This window comes from Heliangelus exortis, chromosome 1, assembly GCF_036169615.1.
Source record: "Heliangelus exortis chromosome 1, bHelExo1.hap1, whole genome shotgun sequence".
Classification (NCBI taxonomy): domain Eukaryota; kingdom Metazoa; phylum Chordata; class Aves; order Apodiformes; family Trochilidae; genus Heliangelus; species Heliangelus exortis.
In genome coordinates, this window is record NC_092422.1 from 118,935,131 (window position 1) to 118,949,938 (window position 14,808).

Here is a 14,808-nt window from a genome sequence, read left to right on the forward strand (position 1 = left end):
TCTCCTTTTTCATGGGAAACACATCTTCTCAAATTTACAAAATTATATTTGCTTTTATTAGGCATTTGAGGACTTCAGTAGTTCCCATGAGCATTTCACACTTTCACTTACAATCTCTGAAAGTTCTTAAAAAAATCCTTGAGAGTGAGCATCTTTATTTCTTATTACACAATTTCACCCAATTTCTGCTATGCAGCCCGCTCCACATGATGTTTCTAAACATCAGTGACACCATCCAACTTAATCATCAGCAAGTTTCTTTAGCATACTCTTCCTTACTGTAATTATTTGCCTAGTTTCTCCCCATCTCCCAACTAGGATATTTATTTATTTCCTTAAATTAAGAAGCAAAATTGAAAGGACTTTCATTTTCCACTTGGAACTCTATTTGCCCTCTCCTGTTACATTTTACATCATCCTTTCATTTATTGAAAATTGAGGCAAAACATTTACCAGTTTCTCATTTGAATTGTGACTACCCCAACTCCTCACATTTTTCTCGTTCGCTTTATTTTTACAAGCTAAGAATTATATGCTGTTAATTATACCCTTTACAAGCTTTGGCTACATACTGTGGCTATGCTTATTCCTGACTTTCAAGATAGCTCACTTTGCTGACTAACCCCTTCTTTTATTTTCTGAGTAATCAGTACAGTTAAACCCTTTCAATGTAGTACATTGTGTTTTACTTGGGACTAAAGCCTTCCTACAAATTCCCACCAAATAACTGGGAAAACAGTTTCTTCCGTTAAGGTTGAAAAATTTAAGCCCCCTTTACCACTGAGAAGTTGCCAATTCAACTAGTAATTAGTTCAGTAATTTTTTTCATAGTAGTCCCTCACTGGTAGTAAACAAAATCTCAACACTTAGCCAAATACCCATTTTATATACCTGCCTATCTAACCTGCGTAACTATTAAATTCAGTTATTTTCTAAAAGGAGCATTTATAATGCCCTTAGTATCTCCTAAAATCAACTCTTTATCCATCATTATTCTACTAGTTCTCAGACAACTGGTGACAAATCCAATTACTATGTTCAGGATTTCATCTAGCCTGCATCTACTACTAGCATCTTTAGACCTATTCAGTGTGATCGCATAAATTAAGTTTTTAGAATGAAAATATAACAAACCCATGTTAGTTGTTACAGTCAAACAAGGATTGTTTGCTATAAATCTCCTCTTCCATTTTTCAGGATGTAGCCTTTTTCCCCCCAGATGAAACCACAGAGGCAAGACAACTTCAAATTGCCTCACTGGTCTTCAGCTGGTTTGTTGTGGCTCAAATGAAAATCTGGTCACTTAAAATGACACCTGTGGTACACCTGTGGTAATTTTTCGTAGCAAACTGCAAACTCTGGATCTTCTCTGCACTATCAAAAATAATGCTACTTCTGCTGAAAATCTGTGGTGGTTGTCATGGAAATGTTCTACTCATCTTTTCTTTCCTAAAGATAGCATAGTATTTTCCACATTTTTTGGATACTCCCATCTACAGATAAAAACCTCTGGTGGTCAAGTGAGGAGTTTCCATGGTGTATCCTTTGCTTTTCGTGCACCATTCAAACCCCACTGACAGTTTCTCCTCCACATTTTGGCTGCCTTGAAAATACTATTCTTTATAAAATTATGAACACCACCTATTCCTGAATGGCTGCATTTCACTAAGGAAATTATAAACCCCAAATTTTTCACTGATCAAGGGAAGTACCCTATCAAGCGTGGATGTGTCCTGTGTACACATTTGTAATGCAGAAAAGTACTGCATTTCACAGAATCATAGAATCATCCGGGATGGGAAGGACCTCTGAGATCATCAAGTCCAACCCTTAAACCACTATCGCTGTGGTTACCAGACCATGGCACTGAGTGCCACATTCAGTCTCTTAAAAACCTCCATGGATGGAAAATCCACCACCTCCCTGGGCAGCCCATTCCAATGCCTGAGTGCCCTCTCTGTAAAGAATTTCTTCCTAGTATCTAACCTAAACCTCACCTGGCAGAGCTTAAGTCCATGCCCTCTTGTCTTACTGGCAGCTACTTGGGAGAAGAGACCGACCCCCCCCTTGCTGCACCCTCCTTTCAGGGAGTTGTAGAGAGTGATGAAGTACAAGAATTGCACTCCTTGTTCATGAAGTACAAGAATTTCAGAGGTACTAGGAAAGAGAGTCATTTACTGCAATGACCTACCTTGTCCCAAGCAATCATCTAGATGGGAACAAAAATGAACTCTCTGCCTTCTTAAATCAGATATCACTACCACTAGACTTAAGAGCTTTGCTAGAAGGAATGCCATGTGACTAATACTCCTGGCTATTCCACATGTCAGAGGTATCCAGATGTAAAAATAAAGGCTTTACAAATCAAGCCTGCATAGCAGTATATATAACTCATATCACTGAAACTAAGATTACCATATACATTGTTGATATTAAAGATTGTTGGAAAAAAACTTTTCTGCTTTGGAATTATAACTCAGGGGAAAAAAACAAAACAATGTATTTCAGAAGCACGGATCTGTCACAGAAATTCTGCCTTCTAATGGGAATATATTGAGACAGAAATACTTGAAAGTGAAGGCAGAAAAAAATGGTAACTTGAAGATCCATGATCCAACATACTACCAGTCTATGTTTTCTAAATAACAGAAGCAGTTGTCAGAAGGAAAGGACATAGTAGTGAGAGCTACTGTGCTGGCAAACTGCTGTTTCTCCTTTAGATTGCTGCCAGAAACACAGTGAAAGGATGAGAGGCATTATTGGCTCTAAAAGGACAACCTCAGCTGGAAATGGCACTGTCAACATGGAACTCCAAGCAGTGAGAGAAGCTGGAATTATTCAAGGCAAGGAATGGTTCAGCTACACCTACAAATACTTAACCTTCAAGGAGGTTTTTGTTTGTTAATTGGCTCTGTCACAGGACTCTAGATATCCTAGAGAATTAGAGTTCCCTTACAATCATGCTGCTTGACATCACACCAAATACCAGCAGCACAGCCTGTACATATTTTGGAGCAATTCACTGACCTCTGATTACAGGATGCATCTTCTGACACTCCATACAATTTAAAAAACTACCCTGAAAGCAGCACTTGGTTATTCATTAGTCTCACCAACACACTCCCACATTTTGTGGGAGCCAGCATTTTGGCCACAAATGTTTGGGTTTTTTTCTTCTTCTTTTCTTTTTGTGAAGTTGTTCTGATTTGCTTTTTACCAGTTCTAGGGCAACAGGTTCAGGATGCTTACAGACGTATTTAAATTTTGTGGAAATTAAATATCAGCATTATTGGAGGTGACAGACAATGAAAGGTCTTCATAATAAAACCATAAACAACTCATGGCATAGAATAATAAAAATATCACATAGGATTAATGCTGTTTCCCTGGGAAAAAACTTCTAGAGCAACATCCTACATCTGCCATTACCTTAGAGACATGAAAACACATCCACCAAGTCTCTACACTGTTAACACGTGTTAGATGAAGAAAAAAGAAAATCAAGAAAATCAGCAGACTGACTTTCTTCACTGTCACCTCCCGCTGTTTGAAAAGCTGGCTCAATCAGATACACCTTTTGGTGAGGTTATCTTCTTCTTTTGCAAAATTATTTGACAAAGCATATAGGATTACAGGGGTCTATGCCCATCAACAAAAATACTCATAACACCTGGTGGTCAGGTATGTAACTTTCTAATCTCAATTATTTTCAGACTAGCCTAGAACATCTGTAGGAAAAGGATATTTAACCACGTCAGTTACAAAAGCTCTTGTGCAAGCACAATAGGGTAGATTTCTAAAACCTTTGCTTAACTTTCTCTAGTTGTAAAATGGAATTGGGAAGCATGTCTTACATGTACTATAAAATTAAGAGCTACAGTATTTGGAAATACTTGCAAAGTAAGTTTTGCTGATAATCTATCAAAATGTAATACTAACAGTGAAATAATATGAACATGTGCATTTCATTTTCTGCTGTTGGGCAAATTCTCAACTACAGGCCCAAGGGTTATCCACTAGGAGGAATAAGTGACTTAAGTTTATGAAGAACAGCAAGAATCCACACTCCTAGGGCAACCATGACACAAGAATGATGGAAACACAGAACTACCATCCTCTGCTATCCAGAAGGCCAGAAGATTAAAGGAGCTTCAAATGGAACATAGCATTGGCAGCTAAAACCAAATAGCACATACTGCCTTGAAACAGGATTCAGACTTGTAGGAACCTTCTCAAAAACTGGAAACAGCAAAGGGACTTCTCCATTGAATTGCTTCCCATCTCTGTATCTTTCAAATCCACTTTCTCATGCAGGTTTCCTAGTCTCAGGGGTTTTTTTCATGCCCAGTAGTAGTCCTTAAATTAACAATTGCTTCTGTTCTAGCACCTTTATAAACACATGAAATAGCACAGAAAGTATTAATGCACTTAATCTATTCCAAGTTCAGTGTGTTCTAGTTCTTTGACCACTTGACAAGTTGGACTTCTACTTGCCCAGAACCAGGCCAATCTTAAGACTTGGGACAGTTAATATAAGGTATGAAAAGACATGCAATTTTACACAATATGGTACATGAAATTATAGACTACTTTAAAAGTTCAATGCTGACTGCTTTTCTAATATAAAAGACACGCTGAACAAGACTGCTGATGTCTGGCTTTTAGGGATGTCACATTTCAACAATATAATCTCATCTTCCACAAAAAAACAGGGCAAAAGTGTGTTTAAAATAAAAATAAACAATATCTACATAAAAATTATTGGTTTTCAACATTACTAATCTTGAAGGGCCAACTGATTATACCCCCAAGTAACATTCAGGAGGATCTCCTGTGTTCATAAATATTAGGGATTTTTAACAGACATGCTTAAAATCAGGCCAAAACCAGCTGGCCAGGCCCCCGATCTTCCTTTTTCACACTAAAAAAAAACCCACAGAAGTAAAACCAAACAAACAAATTCAAAGAAGCACAGCTATGGTTGAAATAAAAAACAAAACAAAACAAAAACCACCACTGAAAGAAATAAAACTACTTCACACATGATCATGTCTCAAAAAATGATCTGGTACATCAGCGTTTACTACTTAGCTAGGTGTGCTGACAGCCATGCAATTGTCCACTTAAGTCAGTCTTAAGGTTTATGGGGTTGGGGTTTTTTTAAGAAACACCACCGAAAATACTAAATAGTAATCACTTAGAAGATCTACTGGAAAATAGTTTTACCAAAGGCAATGAGGGGAGGAAAAAAATTAAAATCAATTAAAGGTTATACACTGTATATTTATTATAACCAAGGTAATTCCAAGATGCTTGAATTCCATTTTTTAAAGGTCAGTTTTGACTTGATTAAGAGTGTAAGAAACGCCAACTCAAAAAGCCAGGTCAATTTAAAAGGAAAACAAATTCATTAACTGAGCCTTCTGATTGAAGTTAACACAAAATTCCTTTACTGCATTCAACATCATTAGAGTGCAATAAATTTGTTTAGATGAGGAGAAAAAACCAAAACATAACAGAACTACCCTGATTTCTATAACCTCACAGTCCACAATCAACCCGAAACAAAAAAGTTCCCACAAGCCGTAAAACAAAGCACCTAGTGAGGAGGAATTAAAATCTTTAGCCACACAGGATTATACTAACATTAAGAGCAAAAATAGCTTCACTTTAACGTGCCCATCTACACAAAATAACACAAGCTATTACTGCTGTGTGCCAAACAAAAACATGTTTTTATTTTAAAGCCATAATTCATTTTTATTTTAGATTATAACACATATTCGCTGCACTCAGAGAATGAGCTAACCCACAATGTATTTTCTGTAAGATCATATCTAAAAACAGCAGTGATGTGTAAATCTGTTAAAAAAAAAAAAAAAGTTGTAACATCTTAACATTCCCTAAACATTCTTTATAAGCAACAAGAGTGCACCTTTCATCACTTTGTATAATGAAAATAAGCAATCCCAGACACTTTTAAACAAATTAGGTTAAAAATAAACTAATTTAGTAATTAAGTCAACTTCGTAGTTTCAAGCAACCTTTGTTTGGGATTGTGAATGCTAGAAGGCACTAAAAGCAAACCTACTTCATGCCTTCCTTCCCTGATGACAAATTTGCCTTCAACAAATTTATTGGCTACTGTGACTCAGCATTATGGCAGATCTGTGAGCAGAAGCACAGAATAACAGTAAGTCACAATTCCATTGATTTCATACTAGCTTTCAATATCAACAACCAAAACAGTCACATAATACTGATTTATCAGCCACATCAAGCCAAAACCCACAGGAACTTTAAAGCTTGATGACTGACACTGCTGCCACTCTGCTGCCCTGGTCCCATTTACACCTAACGTCCCCCACACTAAAAGCTTTTTTTGAATTCAACACAGAGCACAATCATTCAGACACTCCTTTTCCTTTGTGAACAGTTTGCAATACAGAAAAAATTTTAATTTTGCAATACAGAAAAAAGGTAGAACAAGATCACACAGGCAGTTAGAGAGGTGATCGTGTGGATGCATCCTCAATCTTTGAAAAGGCAATCAAGAACCACATCACAACAGTCTAATACTGATCACACTCTTATCTGACTTAAACTGTGGTTTGTGCCCCATCAAAAGGCGTTTTCTGTTTGGCAAAATGACATTTTCACATATCAACAGGTGAATTTTCTTCCAAGTAGAAACTTAGCACTAAATTTGGTAGGCTTACATGCCTTCTTTGGAGAGAGATATATTCAGGATGTTTACCCACAGGATATTAATATCTAAAATCAGCATATCAGTTATGTATAATCTTAACGAAAAAATATATAAGTCAAGCTGATTTGTTTCTCAGAGAATATAGGAGCCTTTCTGCTGAGCCTGGCAAGCAGTCTGAACTACCAAATAATACTTTAAGCAACTGGTGACAAGCTATATCTTGAGTATTATGGCATACTCTTACAACTCAGAATGTATTACTCTCTATCTACATTCAGAAGCACAATCACTTTTCTTTCCATTCTAATGCTTTTAACTTCTGCCTCCTCATGACACTAAGCATTAATTATGTTTCAAGATATTATTCACTTTATCCCAATTTCAAATCTCTTCTGTGTCACTGAGCTCCATTTACTCTCATCTTACATGAAAGGATCAACAGAAGTGCTAATGCGATGTCCGATCTACCATTACTTACTACCACTTTTTTGTACCCTCCTACAACTAAAATCCCTTTTAAACCACTTCTAGTGTAAGAACATCTAATGTCTGCTACCTCCCTTAGACTACTTCTTTTTATCCTCATAATGTATTATTAAGGCTGCACAGCATTTAATGCAGTTCAAGACATTCATGAGGAAGCATAATGTAATTTCCAGGCCTACAGTTCTACAGACTTTATATTTACCACAGATTTTCAGTAAGGGATGTGCTTAAAATTGCCTTTGCTGGTTTTATACAGTTCCTCTAACTACTTCAAAATATTTAAAAGTACTGATATTTCCACATCCTTTGCATCCCACTACTGGCACTTTTAGTCTTGAGAACACCACATTAATTCTTGAAAAAAACAAAGCATTTTAAACTATTACTTGCTAGGCAGACTTCAAAAACTGCAGCAGACTAAGGATGGATTTTTATTCCAAAGCAGAAAAAAAAAATTACTTGCTATCATATGGCTACCCCTTTACCGCTGCAGTTTATATACTTTGAACAAGGATTTCCATTAGGCTTGAGCCCCTTAGTATGAAGCTGGATAATTTTTCAGCTTCCACTCTTGTTCTCTGAAAAAAAAAGAGTTGGTCTGGACTTTCTAACTTATTTGTCAATTACCTCATTCCAGAACCTGCTGCTCAGATAGTTCAGCCACTCACACTACTTCATCAAGGGAGTAATTCCTTTAAAATATTTTAGTTTTCTATATTTGCTTATAGCTTGCTAGGCTTCTTCATACCTCTGTTCTCTTTGGCCCTCCAAAGTATTTAAACAACTCTTAATTAAAATTCAGCTATCTGCTGCTCCTCTTCTATTTCACCTTAAGTTTCCAATTCACATTAAAGCCCCCAGCCCTAATTCACATCACTTTTTTTCATCTCCTATACTTTATGCTTTTTCACGTAGACTGCATTTCCACTTCAAGGTACCATTTCCTTCTGTGTTCCTAAGAATAGGAATTAAGACCCCTCCTTTGCCCCCTCATGGACTTGTAAAACACTTTAAAAGAAAAAAAGTGCAGTCTCATGAAGAGATGAACAGAAAGGTAACACGGCAAACCAGACACAGCTTGTCTGGTTGGACAGTCAGAGAGAAAACACGAACAAACAAACAACAAAAAAACCCAAACAAACAAACAAACCACCACAAACTTAAAAAAAATTAAAACACTGAAGCTGAAATAAAGTATCAATCTTGTTAAACATTTACACTTAAAAGTTCTTTAGAACCTTTCGGAAACTGCTACAACATCTGACTGTAGTACTTTTAGTTCTCAGTTCTTTTGCTAAGTGCTACTGACACGGGCTGCCCGCTATTTTTCCCTTTCTAAATGGACTGAACTGTGACTTCTCCTGGAACCAGTGCGTAGCTGAATATATGTGCAAGCCAGTTCTGAAGATATCAAAACAGGAAGCAGTAACATCAGAAAAAAATCAATTGATGGCACACTGACAGCAAAAGGTAAACATCCTGGGTACAGGGTAGGAATGAGAGATGGGATGTGACAAAGACTCTGTTTAGAAGGTTGGGGTTTTTTTTGGGGGGAGGGCGGTTTAATCCCAAGCCCCTCAACCAGCTACGTTTCCTGGAAGTGAAGCATCACAGCATCTATTTGAAAAATTATTACAAGGGAACCCATTCTAAGAAAAGCCTCCACCTTGCTTGTCATCTTATCTCACCATGCCTCAGGCTACTCTTAGTTTTCCCTGTGCCTATGGGTATGTCTAAAGCGTAATTAAAAGGTGCAACCACAGTTCAAGTAGAAACAAACCTGTTTTCAATGAGCTAGTTCACATGTTAATGCACGTAGCAACGTTGCAGGGAGAGTTACATCATGAAGTTACAATAAAAACATGAACAGATCAACTAAAGGTTATTTTTATTCAAACTTTTAATATACACACTGTTCCATTATCTGTTCTGCTCCTAATTATTAACTGCCATATGCATACAGAAAATAGCTTTTAAAAACCCTGGTTTCTAGGAATAAAGTTGCTATCCCATTTCTGGATAGTCCATAGACATACCCCAGCAACTCTTCTGATAACATCAAGCAGCCAGAGCAGAAAACACATCAGCTAACAAAAAAATCCAGAGAAACAGCAGCTTGAATAAAGGATAAAGGGACTACTAAACACAACCATTCAGCACCATTTGGGAATTCTGCAGAAACAGCAGCCCGGTATTTCCACAGCTCATGACCTATCTTTTCAGCATGAAGTTTCAGTTTTCATGAAACGCCCTCAAGAGGCAAAGCTTAAAAATCATCATTCCATGTGTTCTTGCACGAGCAATACAAATTTAAACATTATGAATGGGACGAGTTTCTGCTGGGTGTAAGGTCTCTGGAGACATCATGACAGCTGGAAGCGGCCACCACTGCGAACCCTTCATCACTTACGGGCAGAGATAACGTGGCTGGGATAACGTGAGGCTGCGGAGCCACGTTTGCGGGAAGGTGATGTCGTTTTCGTAACATCAACCAAGATCACCGTGAGGAAAACACAACACAACCAAAAAAAGCCAAACCGGAGAAGCTTGGGAGACCCGGGAGAAAGTTTCCCTCCTCCCTGCTCGCCACCCCGCGCTGCCTCTCCTCACACCCCGTCCCGCCAAAGGACAACACGGCCAATCCCGCCGGAGCGCAGCGGCACCGGTGAGGCCCCTCCGTGGGACACGGACCCGTCCAACCCCCCCCCAACCATCCCGCCGACTGCCGAAGCCGGAGCGCGGCTCTTCCACAGGGGGCAGCCGGTGGCCACCGGCACAATCACCGCCGCCCCACTCGGGCTACCGGGGGAGAAGGGGCCCCGCCCGCCGCCCTCCCGCTCCCCAGGCGCCCCGGAGCCCCCTCCCGTACCCTTCTCTCCGGTTCGCCGGGGCGCGCGGCAGGACACCGGCCCCGGCCCACGCGCGCGGCTCCCGCCGCGCCAACCGACTCCGCCCCGCCCCGCCCGCGCGGCCGCCGCCTGTTGCACGCGCGGAACCCGGGGTCTCCCGCGGCCGGCGGCACCTCCGGGCCGGGTCTCCAGCGGCTCGGGCTCAGGCGCCCCCAACGCCGACCCCCTGCGGGGAGCCGGTCCTCTTCCCGCGGTCGGCGCGGCCCCCCTCGCCGCCCGGCTGCCGTTATTCGCCTCTGCCGGCTCGGGCCCGAGAGAGAAGGGGTCGCCGCTCCCGGCGGCGCGGTCGGCGTCGTTCTCGCCCCCCGGTCCGTACCTGCTGCCGGCGCGGCCCGGCCCGGCGCGGCCCCGCGCTGTCTCCTCTCGGGCCCGAGGCGCGCGAGCGCCGCTCCCTCCCGACCTCCCTGCCCAGCGCTGGCTGGCGACGGCAGTGCGCATGCGCCCAGCGAGTGCGCAGCTTCCGGCCGCACCGCAGCGCCCTCTGGGAAGGAGAGCCCTATACGGCGGCCCTGGGGGCCAAGCGAGGCCAACGCTACCGGCGGCGGCGGCCGCCCCTCGCTTGGCAGCGGCGCCATCCTCAGGGCGGCGGGGACTGCCGGAGGAGGCCCCGGGAAGACTACGGCTCCCGCCATGCAGCGCGCCCCCGCGCAGCCGCAGGCAGGGCGCGCCGCCCCTGCCGGGACCGCCGCAGTGCGCCCCGGGGCATGCTGGGAGCTGTAGTCCGGCGGGCGGTGCCGCAGCAGCCCGGAGGGTGTGAGGAGGGGGCGCCGCCTTCCCGCAGGGCGGGTGGCGGGCAGCCGGGAGGGTCGCACGCCAGAAGAAGGAGGCGATGGCGGCGGGGTGCTGCCCCACGGAACGTGGCGGCCGTGGCGCATTCGTCGCGAATGTCAGGGCGGTGTTAGGCCGCCGATCTGCCGCCTGTCAGCGCTGCCGCAAGGGAGTTTCGTGACAGGCAGCGGTAAAAGGGACAGAGACCCCTCCGGTGGCTTTTACAGCCCGGCATAACCTAACGAGATGATGTTCCTGCTTTAATTAATGCTGCCTGTGTTGCGGGTTACCCGGCGAGGGCCTCGGTGCCACCGCAAACCGCGTTAGTGCAAGCAAAGCGCTGGTGCCCGCTGCGGGATGCGGGTGTAAAGCGGAGCCATTCCGCAGCTCCGCGGGTGATGATGGTACGGTCGGCAGGCTGAAGGCAGCAGAGTGGCGGTAATCGATGCAGGTGGTGATCGCGGCTTTCACAGCTGTCACAAAAAGCCACGGGAGCTGCTCGTTTAACTCTGGTACTTGTTGAGAGAGGTACAGACCTCAGGTGTTACGCTAAAAGCTCTTCTGCACGCCCACAAAGGAGCACAAGGGAGACAAGGTTGGGAGGGGGAGCCCGACAGCACCTTCTGAGCTGCTCCCAGGCCCATCCCGGGAGCCACCAGTCCACCGAAGTCCCATCTCCAGATGCCCAGAGGGGCACGATGGCAGGCAGGAACCCAAATTAGGGACGAAGAGGAAGGGGCAGCCTGTCCAGGCTCCTTCCAGGGCTGTGCCAGGGGAGCCTCAACCCCAGAGCAGCTTTAGGGCTGGGGGGGTTACTGTGTACAGGGGTGTGGGGCACACAATGGGATGCAGGGGAAGAGCATTTGGGGATAGCACAGAGCTTATGAGGACACTGGCACTGCCTTCGTTCATGTGAGTGCTCTGTGTGGCCAGCTGTTACTTGTGTGCCCATCCATGTATGCATCTGTGTGTGTGTGCGCATCTGCGGGGGAAATAAACACAGAGCTTATTAGAGGATGGCTGGGGGAGGAACCCAAGGCAGGAAAGGAAGAAGTTTAGGTGATTTCTGGAGGAATGTGTGTGAGAAAACAGAATAAAAAAGGCCTGTCGTGTAAATGGTTTGCAATGGCTTGGCCATGTTCCACACCTGGTCTGTGCTGCCTGTCCCATCTTCCCATTGATTTCCTTCCTCCCTGCCCTTGGCGAGGGATTCACCTTACCACATGCAGGGGTGTGGTGGGTCTGTATGCCAGCGTCTGGGACTCGGGCCTGTGTGCCCGTGGGGCAGCCCCTGGCTTGGGCACGAGTGGCAGTGAGGATGTAGCAAGGAGCAAAGGGACCTGGGGCCAGGAGGGGGATGCGAGGGAGAAGTTGGCTGCCAGGGGAACTGGGGGAGTCCTGGCAGCTGTCAAAGGGGCTGGGAGACACAGGGGTCCCTGAGGGCAAGACCACCACGGGGAATTTTTGTACTGGGGGGCGTGGGGCCTGGAGAGGCTGGGACTGAGGGGCACTATTGGATGGACCCACTGAGCACAGTGCTTGCAGGAGCCATGCTGTTATTTATGTGTGTGTCAGCAGCACAGCTCATTCCTGCTAAGCCAGAGGCAGGGGGTGTGATGAGGCCACTGGCACTGCTTTTGTTCCTGTGTTTGCTCTGTGTGGCCAGATGTTATCTGTGTGCCTGTCCCATGTATATGTGTGCATTTGTGATTGTGTGCACCTGCCAGGAAAATAAGCTCAGCCTAGCTCCTTGGTTTGGCCTGAGGACACAGAGCTGCAGCAGCCCCACCTCTCCCAGATTACCAGATCCAGCCCAATTTTACCATATCACTAGACATGCGTATTTGTATAGGTATCATATGTATACAATATACATATCATATACATATAGATAGGTATATTTGATAGGGCTTCTATAATAGCACAGTATTTCTGCCCACAGAATTGAGATAAGAGCAGGAGGCAACAGCTGTCTCTCAAAGCATTTGCATCATAAAAGACATAACAGTGACACTTTTCTTTCAGAGATTTCACATTTCTCACACCCCACCAGTAAGCACACCTACAGTGCAGTAGGATGTGTGGTTACAGTACTAGTTGGCATTCCTGAGATGAGTCAAATTAGCCCAGGTAAGGGTGGCAGCAGAGACAGGCAAGTTCTGCTTTTGCTGAGAGCATTCTGAGGTGCATAATACAATGGTGTGCTGCAGGTACAAGGTTGAATTCATCATCACCTGTTCTGCATCACCTTCTCTCCACCATGTACACATGGGATGGTGAACTACATTAATTCTGCATATCTTGTGATACCCTGCCCTAAAAGGCCATCACAGGTAATGTCTTTTTGCAGTACAGTCATCACCTACAGGCAAGGATTTACAAAGCTCGGAGGGCTTGTGTTATGTGAGGCTGCCGAGGGCAGGCTGTTCGAGTCTGTGTGATCACCAAGCAACACATAGAAGCAGTAAAAAGCACCACCAGAGTTCAGACTGTCTGGAAACATGGAGATCTAAAACCAGCCTGACATCAGTTGCCAGTAATATTGAGAGAGAAGGCAGCTTCATTTCTGACAACACCTACTTCAGAAACCACAACTATTTTAATAATTTACGTTATTTCAGCTAGAAGGTGTTTACTCCTAAATCAGTAATATAAATTTTGAGAAGAATTTTTTTCTTCATATAAATTTGAGGCATCGAAGCAGCATGTTTTTAAACACAGTGTAAAAATAACAACACCACTGAAGGCTGAAGAATGACCCTGACCTTTGGGGCAGTTGGGGGGCAGGGGGAATGGTACTGAGGGGTGGAAGTGGACAGGATAAACAGATCAGCGACCATGTTGTGACTGGGTGAAATTCAGGTTAGGCATGTTACCACTTGCCCCTTTTTTCCCCAGTACAATGGAATGAAAATGGTATCGCGATAATACAGCCATCTCTTTAAAAGGCCACGGAGACAGGCTGGTAACCATATTTAGCACTACTAAATTATGATTGGCAGCAGCAAGCCTTGGTTGTTGCCTACTGACATTTTGTTCAGACCTAAAAATGAAAGCACAGTTCCCTGCACTGTTTCAAATGATGAGAGTCACCAGGGACTCGCAGGGAAAGAGAAAGATAAGGCAAAGCAACAAGTTCATCATAACTTAGGATCTCAGAGCCACGACTGCCAAAGCCAAAAGGTGGTGTTCTGTCTTTCTGAGGTGGTGAAAAGTCATCACACACAGCAGCAGCAGGGTCAAAAGGGGTGTCTTTGCAGCCAGATAGATGAGCACCCACCAGTGAGAAGCAGTGCCCCATCAGCACCTCTGAACCTCACTGACATGTGGCAGCAGTACCCAAACTTTTGTAATTATCATGAGCGTGAAACGCTCACCATGAAGCTCACTGTGAAATGCTTTAATGGGTCCATGTGGAAGGTAAAACATAACTGCTCCCCTTTGCTGCTACCCTCAGGTTTGGCTGAGACAGGATGATACCTTCAGACTTCCTCCCGGTGGCTGGTGGGACCCCTTCACTGTGTAGTTGGGGTGCCGGAGCTGGGGAGTCTCCTAGGGCTTCCTGGGAGGGTGCCAGGCAGGGCTGCCAGACTCTGATCTGGGATGTTCCTGCTCTCCTTCTGCCCACCCCTGCCCAGAGAGATCAGAAACCTGCCATTGCTGCCTGAGCAGCTGCTGGAATTGGTGACTCTGGGAGCTGGGGGGATGGTGACAGTAACAACAGCAAAATATGGTGTGGGTACAAGGGGAGTCCGAGCCAGCAGCAGGGAGCTGACACAGAGCTCTGGGGTTTTGATATTTTCCTGTCATGCAGGGGGCACGTATTTCCTGTGAAGTATCACTCCAGAAATGACAGTGTTAACAAACACAGTGGAAGAGACGGCTCTGTAAACTGAGCTATGTGGTCACATGCATGGGTTTTATTTTTAACATCCC

General features: G+C 44.4%; 1 protein-coding gene across 1 annotated transcript in view; it reads right to left on the reverse strand.

Moving 5' to 3' along the window:
* KPNA1 (karyopherin subunit alpha 1) overlaps positions 1-10,566 on the reverse strand; it is a 63,273-nt gene extending 52,707 nt beyond the window's left edge. Inside the window, exon 1 of the mRNA XM_071761551.1 lies at positions 10,421-10,566. The gene's annotated coding sequence lies outside the window, so the exon portion shown is untranslated. The remainder of the gene's footprint in view (positions 1-10,420) is intronic.
* Positions 10,567-14,808: the final 4,242 nt, after the last annotated feature.